The 8,917-nt window shown below is 33.1% G+C and overlaps 1 long non-coding RNA gene across 1 annotated transcript; it reads right to left on the minus strand.

Moving 5' to 3' along the window:
- Window positions 1-659: 659 nt before the first annotated feature.
- On the minus strand, window positions 660-1,173 carry LOC149151019 (uncharacterized). The gene is made up of 2 exons (XR_016263716.1): window positions 918-1,173; window positions 660-718 (listed from the first exon to the last, which is right to left on the minus strand). It is a non-coding gene; the product is annotated as an uncharacterized LOC149151019 (long non-coding RNA).
- Between the last annotated feature and the right edge of the window lie 7,744 nt (window positions 1,174-8,917).

The following is an 8,917-nucleotide window of genomic DNA, read 5'->3' on the forward strand; positions in this document are numbered from 1 at the left end:
AATGGAAACGCTTCAACTCAGGGTTTTAATTAATTAAAAATTAATTTCTACAGATTGTAACGCAAAACAGTAACCCTTGCACACTCAGATGAAGGATATTCATAAGATATTTCCAAGAATATTCGTAGGATATTCCCAGGACATTCAATCCGGTTCGTTGATTAAAAATATATATGTAATTCCCCACGCCTTGATCCATCCCCAGGTTGAAATATATACGCCTATGGGCGAATTATAATCAAAACATATACGCTTTTCTAAAAACTAACTTAAAACCTAGAAGACAATATAGGGATCTGAAGGATAATATTTCTACATAATGAAAGGAAGTTCAATGCGTTTGAAAACCTTTGAAAAAATTGCGAATAGATCAGAAAACAAAGCACATTTGTCTGCATGTCTTAATCTACCAAACCCTTACCCCAACATCTCAAAAATCACTACCAGAAAGCGTAAATTTAATGAAACCTTAATTTTAGAGGAAACCAGAATGCCTTGCAAAAATCAAAATGCAGCAATAAACAGAGGAAATGACTCCGATCGCTCAAAACATAGAAGCAGAACTTAAACCAAAATGACCGTCAGGATTCAAATGCGACATCACATAGTCCAGAACACCTCAAATTCCTAACATGTTATGGCTACATCCCATGACGGCATCACTTGGACTGAAATTCCACTTGTTGGAGCCTGTGCAGGCTGTCTGTAAACATTCATCCTTGATAAACAATAAATTTCACGTCAAATTTGGGGCACAATCTTGAAATACAAGGCAAAGTAAAGAATGAACAAATTTAAAGAAAACTTCACTCTCATTTAGCAGAGTAAGTGTTAATAAATTGGTTGGTCAGTAATCTCACACTGAACTTGAGCTTAAAATAAGAGAACCCAAACGCATGTGAGGGGACTGCCTTTACCTTGACACCGTTACAATCAGCTAGCTGCTTCGGCTCCGCCATGGTTCTGGTGAGGAATGTCTCGAACAGAAGCAGAGTAGAGGAAGGAAGGCAATCTAAGAATTTAATAGTTTCGAATATTTTATCGCAGGCCCTTTGATTTGCAGCTTGCGGTTGTTATGGTCTTAGGTGGGAATTATCGGCATTTTCGGAGGATCGTCCTCAGTGCACGCAGAATTAAAGCATAACAGGGCCAGGTTCAATGCACAGCAGAAAAGAAGGCAACTCAATCTATATTTGGAAAAAGCAGTCAAAGTGCAGTGCATGCTTGCTAGATGACACTTCAAATCAACGGTTGAAAGTGTCTCACTTGATCCAACGGAGCAGGGTAAAAGTGTTGACGATTGTTGATGCATAGGAAGGCCTATCGGCCTAAATATAGATATATATTTGATATTGAAAGATGTTAGATCTGAGATTTTTCTAATTTATATTATAGAAAAATGTTTTTCGGATTAATGATATAATTAAGAAATTAATAACGTAATTAGTCCGAAAAAACACATTTTCTATTTAAAAGTATATTTTTTATCTTTAATTTCTCTTTCATATCAAAACATTTTGAAATTATCTAACATTCAGTTTTACAATAAAATTTCTGAAAATTTATTTATTTTTTATTATTTTATTTTTTTCTAATTTTATTTATTTATTATTTATTTTGATTTTTTTCTCTATACTAAATCAAGTAAGAAAAATAATGTTATTCACTTCTTTATATCATCTTAACATTTAAATTTTTATAAATTTTTTATAATATTTAATTTTATTTTAAATTTAAAAATAATAATATTTTAAATATTATTTTTTAAAATATTATGATTATCTATAATATGATTTATTTTCACTTTTCATTGATTTAACTAAATTTAAAATAGCAGTGCAAGAAAAAAACAACATTTTAAATCATTTAAATACAACATTTTAAATCATTTAAATAGTATGAAAAAAAAATAACATTTCAAATTATTTAAATATTAAATAAAAATCATGATAAACGGGAACGGGTTTATAATATTATGAATAACTGAAAAGGAGAAGGTTGGTGAATTTATGTAAAATAATAAACATTTTGATATTATCATCTCACTCATTTCAAATATAAAATTTAATCATTGCGAAGTCCGTTTCTCTTTTTTCAACAATGGGAAGGGAAATAATTGCAATCCCATGATATTTACAAAATTATAAACTATTATAATGGATAACTTGATATGTTTTTAATTAAATATAGGAATTATTTTATGTAATGTTATTTTAAAATTTTAAAGCAACAAATTATTAAATTTAAGTTTAACAACTAAAAAGTTTGGTGTAACTTTAGAAGATAGTCAATTTTATATGAATAGTTAGATGGTCTTAACTTGCCTAAAGGGAAACCAAGTCTGTTGGCTACCTAACAATGTGATAAGTCATCCAGTAGAAAAAAAAAATAAGTCTTTCTACCCAAGCTATATAAGTATGTTTGTCTCTTCCTTGTCCAAATACTATTTTCCTAATTCCCTATGAACGTAAAAAATAACATTTTGGCAATTAAAAGCTAACCCCATATAAAATAATCAAAAACTGAAACCATCTTGTAGACTACTCTTCTCCCTTGGCAAATGCAAACTCTACCGGAGCCAGATCCTTAACATTGGAAAGTGGCAGTACTTTCTGCAAAAGAAGGCATGGAAGGTGATCCCTGATTCAACAAAGGCATCCATCTTGTTTTTGGAGTTGGAACTGAAGTTTATGGGATTCTTGCTTGTAGTTGGGGAAGTCCTACACCATTACTTCCATGCTCACTAAGATCTTCTTCAAGGCCTTTCTTAGGATACTTTTCATGGTCTAGTACAAATATAAAGCTTGTTTAAACTCGGTAACGCGCCTTTATGTATGCTTGGGATCTGGCACCATCGCCCGCCAATCCTCCATCTCAATGTCCATCAATCCCTCTTGATGGTTCAAATCAACTTCCCACTCCTCGATTTACCATCTAATTTCCTCATTGTTTCCTTTACGATATGTTGTGGGCGCATCATTTATGATGCTGGCTACTAGTTTGCAGCCCCTTGTTTTCCCCCTAGAGAAGCTGGGCTACTCCTCTTGCGCAGTCACCTGGGTTCTCCTACTGTGACCTCTAGCATTTGCAACCCGTGCCATTACCACGAGCTCACAGTGCATAGTCAAAACGTGGGTATGGTGAATTGCTTGTACAGGTGGTGGCCCGAGCCCATAAGCTTTTCGCTTCCAAGTGACCCTATCGCCCCACACACCTGCCATGGGAGAACAAAATAATAATTTCCATGATAAAATTTGATGAACTTCCTTCGATCTTATCTCATGCACCCCATCCTTGCCATCTGACCCACACAGAGACTCAGCTTCCACAAGCCAGAACCAATTATCATAGTAATCAGAAGAAGAATTTAAGAGACCGATAGGGCTTACAACATAAGTGCAGTCCCCGTACCCAAACTGTCGCATACCTTCGTATCTAACCCTACAAAGACTTCCACAGAGGCAAAAGGCACGGGAATTGGCAAGACAGATGAAGAAAAACTTACGTTCCAGGGAAAAAAGACATGTAGGGAGAAAATCCTCCACCCATCCCCAGTAATTATAGTAAAACTAATCCTAGAGACAAAGCTAAGGACGACCCATCCCCAACACTAGGATTATCAAACCAAACCAGAAAAAGAAGGTCCCAAGGGCCGATGATAGAGGCATAAATCCCATATAACCCCATCCGAGAAAGAAGAGTTTCGAACCAAATAGACATAAAGACGATACTAGTCAACATGACATATTGCATCAAGGATAAAAGCATTGGCAACTTCTTGAAACCCTACTTGCTCCAAACATCAGGCAAGTCGACCCCATGCAGGCCCAAATCCCATAACCAGACAAGCTGATGCATGGAGGAGGGAGAGAATAAGCATGTGACATAACAATTTACGCTTGCCTGACTCAGATTAGCCCACTACCTCACCTAGAGCCACGTTGTTCCTATGCTCTCAACGTCACCCTTCCACAATTTTTTACCCTGGATAAAGAACCTAGCATCAACTCTCTCAGAGCACTTAACACAATGCGAGATCCGAGACACAGTGTCGTTGCCACCTCTTGTGAGACTATTAACCTCTTGCATGCAAGGAGCTAGCGCACCTATCGCCTCGAGCATGTGGAGGGTGGTGAGTTTGTACCCCAATATCTTGCACATTTAATTATCTTGATGGAAATGATGTCCACCCCAATCCCCAATCGAAGGTAATTATTAATAATTTGAAATTAACCAAATCTTTATTTTAATAAGAAGCATAGGAGTAAATATTAACCCATTGCAAACGAGTAAAGAGATCATTGTAAGTGGTAGCGGAGGAGGTTAGAGAGGACACCATAAATGCGTCTTGACTTAATTCCTAACAGATTTGAAACTATTTTTAAAAACTATAATCTTTCACCAAATTCATATATGAGTAATGATAGTGTGAGACCGTTCCTTAATCAACACAAATAGTCTAGATTCAATATTATACTATTAAATTACATTTTGAAAATTATGAAATTAAACCAATATAAATGGCATTTTCCACATTATAAAATTAAACCAATTCAAAATAGCATTAAAATATCATTTTGATATGGAGAAAAAGCAATATAAAATTACAACAAAACTTATTGGTTGATATCTAAGATATAAACTGAATATGACATGAAATATTTAATGATAAAAATCATCAGAGAGAAGGTAAAACACGTATCAATCAGATTTCGTGGCCTTTGATGGATTTCCTTGTAATTGGCGTGGACGCAGCCCTTCAATATCTTCATAGCAAAATTCAATACCTCGATCGAGCGAAAACTATTCCTCCATTAAATTGAATTTTGTATTGCAGAACATCAGAGCCGTTGCATTTTGCTACGCTTTCGTACGAATCCATTATTGAGAATTCAGAACCATTTCCATTTGCTTGTGAATGCTGATTAATATTACCAGTATCATACAAAATTTATTACTGGAAATAGAAGGAAAGAGGCGACAGTACCATCTATGGTTAAGTGCGATGATCATAAAACTCCACTAATGGTAGACAAGTACGGATTATCATCAATTGGAAAATTACTATTACTATTTCTTATGGTTGCCGGCTGTTCTCAAATTTGGCGGTAGTTTAAGGAGATTGTTTTTTTGCCAGGAAAGTCATGGAAATTCTTGTCATATGAGAAAATTTGGTTGGTATTTTTAAAAATCTAAGTTATAATTGTTAAATTTCAAGATTTTAGGTACCTAGAGGTTTTTGATGGGGCTGAATCCATTTCCACTATCAAAAACATGATTCAAACACTCTCTCTATTGCCCGGATTCCCGCCACTTTTGCCCATCTGGACAATTTCTAAACGACTCATCAAATTTGAGAAAAAAATTTACATTTCAATTTGAAATGTCAATTTTATTTTGATTTTTCAATATTGACAAGTTAAAATAAAGTACTATTTTTCAGTAAAAATGGAAAATAATTTCAAATTTCATACATACTTCACAAATCACACTTTTCATTGTGTTAAGTATTATATACATACCAAAATACTAGATACACTTGAAGTACTACATAGAGATGGCTCTCAGTGTTACAATGTATATAGGAACCATATTAAGAGGATTTCAAAGGGCCATTTACTTGTGCTGCAGGCAAGAATTGTATGGAGAAAAGTTAATTACACCATTTACTTTAGTTTAAATAGGAATCATATGGAGGGAATTCAATAGGACAACTTACTCTTTCATGTTCTGCGTATTATCCCTTAATTACAATGAAAATATTGTTCTTTCTTACACAATAATTTATCTAGTTACTCAAATAATTACAATAGGTTTTTAAAAAAAAATAAAAACATAGTATTATTTTATGAATATCAGTGCAATATCAAATGATAGAACAATTTTTTAAAACGCCCAACAACACACTTTTCCATCAATAAAACATAACTAACCAAAATCATTTGATACAAAAATTGTAGATCTCATAATTAGTGCACATGTGCTATAAAAAAAAATAACATTATTTTTTTTGGGTAGAGAAAAAGGTAGTTCCTTTTGGGAGCATGAGCTACATATTGTGAGAGGAATTCAATCCCTTGATGTAAGAAGGAGAGTGTTTCTCTGAAGGAGAGATAATAAAGTTATTCGTGCATTAAGTGAATAAGGTGAATCTGGAGATAATAAAGTTATTCGTGCATTAAGTGAATAAGGTGAATCTGGAGAAGTAGGGAGGGTTGGGTGAACTTCTTTACCCAGTCGACTTTATAAATTGTCTTCATGTGATTGTTTTTGTTGACTTTGTTTTATTGAAATGAAATTTTATTATCAAATTGCTGGATTAAAACTGTTATATTGTGGATATATAAAGAACTGTTATAGGGTAGATATATAAAGAATTTTGAGTAAGTTTAAATTAAGAAATTTTATAATAATCTAGTTTTGGGATAAAAAATTGAACAAGTAAATTGAATACTACTTAATTATCATTTATTTTTTTATAATTAAGAATCGAGCTTATTTTGAATCAAAATTTTTATCCCCAATGCTCATTGATGTAAGTTGATATTAAGTAGGTATAAATAAGATATGTCGTTAATATTCATAAATCTAAATAAGTGAAGAAACTAGTAAATAGGACCAAGCAAAGTAGGTCATAAATGCAAACAATTTGAATTGCAAAATGATTCATCATGACCAGAAAAAATTATTTTTAATTCCCACCATTAAGATGGAATTTCAATAAATAGGTGTTGCATGCATGTATACATAAATTCCATGAAAATAGGATAATATTTACATATAAAAATGATAGTAGTTCCTTGTATAGAGTATATTGATATTCGACCAGAATTGTCAACATTGCTTTTTTAAATTGTTATGGTACATAGAAAAATGACTAAAAAAACTCATAAAAATAATTAAAACCAGAAAATATAATAAAAAAAATTCTCATCCTTCAATAGAAAAAATCATAAACAAATTTCATTCCAAAATTTGACTATTTTTTTTTTTTTTTTTCATTTGTATGGGAAAGAATTTTATGCCTTTCTATGACTAGCTAGACAACTCTTAAAGGATTGTCTACATAGTTTTCAAATCTTGCACAAATTTAGACAACTCCTAAAGGAAAACGACTAGATGTTCATATTGTTATCAAATTTTGCACAAATTTTGTAAGATTTTATAATTTAGTTTATTTTAAACTATTTAAAATAATTCAATGTATTTATTTTTTAATAAATAAATAATATAAAATATTTATTTTGTTTTATTAGGAAAATTCCTATAAAAAATTGTTAGCAGACATAATAGGATCTTTAAAACACGCACATATCTATCATTTGTAGAATAAAAGTTAATTTTAATTTTTTTGGTTAATTAAAGTTTCTATTGCCTCAAAATAACTTCCATACCAAAATAAGATTATTGTTCATCCTTAGCATTGTTGCAATTTGTCACAAGGGAATCAAACCTACCAACAGTGATATATTATTTTATCAAATAGAACCATCCAAAAATATAACTAATTTGTAGTTCAAGTTTCTGACATGCTCTAGGCTAGATTTTTAAAAAAACATGTGACAACTATCACTATATACACATTTTCTAAGAAAACTACTTAGCTGAAAGTAAAAATAATTATCCAAGAGGCTAGAAGAAATATCAATTATTGAAGAGGAGACAGGGGTTGGATCCTATGCACTTATACCTATTGGAGATGAAGGATTAAGGCTACATTTGAGGTGACCCTCTATGTAGGACAAGTGAGCATCAAGGATGACTAAGCAGGAGCGCTAGTGGCATTGGAATCATTATATATCATTAAGGAAAGTTATAATTTCATTGGAAACCTTTTGTTTTTATTTGAGAACCCTACCCATGAGTGTCCTCATTTGCCAATGAAGTGTAATGGAATTGAGATATTAGCTCCATCATCCCCTTGTATGGCTAGAGTCAAGAAACTAGCTAGATACTTCAGTTTGGATTTCTGAATCAAGGTAAGCTTAGCATTCATTTGTTGTTAAGGCTTCTAATTGAAAATTTTCCTCTTAGATTTTAGGAGGGGTGGAGGAGTGAAATATTTCCTCAATGGTCTATGCTTGGGTTTGAGACCAATGTTTTCCCTAAGGGCCTCGATCTCTAGAACCTTGATGAGGGTGTATATGCTAGCAAGGCATGTCACATAGCGAGAGGATATGTTTAGTTAAAGATACCACGCATTGTAAACCAGTGAGACAAGTAAATAGGATCCAGGTCAATATCATAAAGTATTTCACACCTGGCACCAAATGGGTCTGGGATTAGAATTACCAGGTACAAAGGATGAACATACAAAAAGTGTCTATGATTAGGGTCCAACAACCATGAAAACCAAGAAATTCTACACCACCAAGCTTCTGTACACATTTTAAACTATATTCCACCATGCAAAGACAAATAAACTCAGAATGATGCTAAAATTGAACATATAAAAGTTTACCTCACAACTGTTAACCCATTAGGGATTGAAATATTGAAAAAAATTAGACATAGAAACGATTACCCCCAATTATCAGGCTACTAGGATTTGAAATGGTGTGGACAAAGCTCGCTTCCTTGCAATTCGCATCCCCATCGGGCTATGTCCCCTATTGTGACCACTTCCAAAGTCCGAGGGTTCCCTTCCTTAGTAACTATCACCTCATTCCATGCTTGAAATTATAACATAGGGGTTTTGTAATGAAGACAAGCCTCCAGTGGGCCAAAACCTTCAAACAATAGAGATTCCACAAATCCATTATCGTGAGTGAAATATCCTAGCTACAGTGAGGTATTGTCTTTGGGACTGCATAACAACATGAAGCCATGATAGACAGATTGAGAACTCGCAGAATGAATGAGAGTTTCCATGTTAATACTAAAAAATGTAATGTGATTAACATGTATAGCCGCATGG

Source organism: Pinus tabuliformis, chromosome 9 (genome assembly GCF_031772625.1).
Source record: "Pinus tabuliformis cultivar Carrire ecotype Pingquan chromosome 9, CPIR1, whole genome shotgun sequence".
NCBI lineage: Eukaryota > Viridiplantae > Streptophyta > Pinopsida > Pinales > Pinaceae > Pinus > Pinus tabuliformis.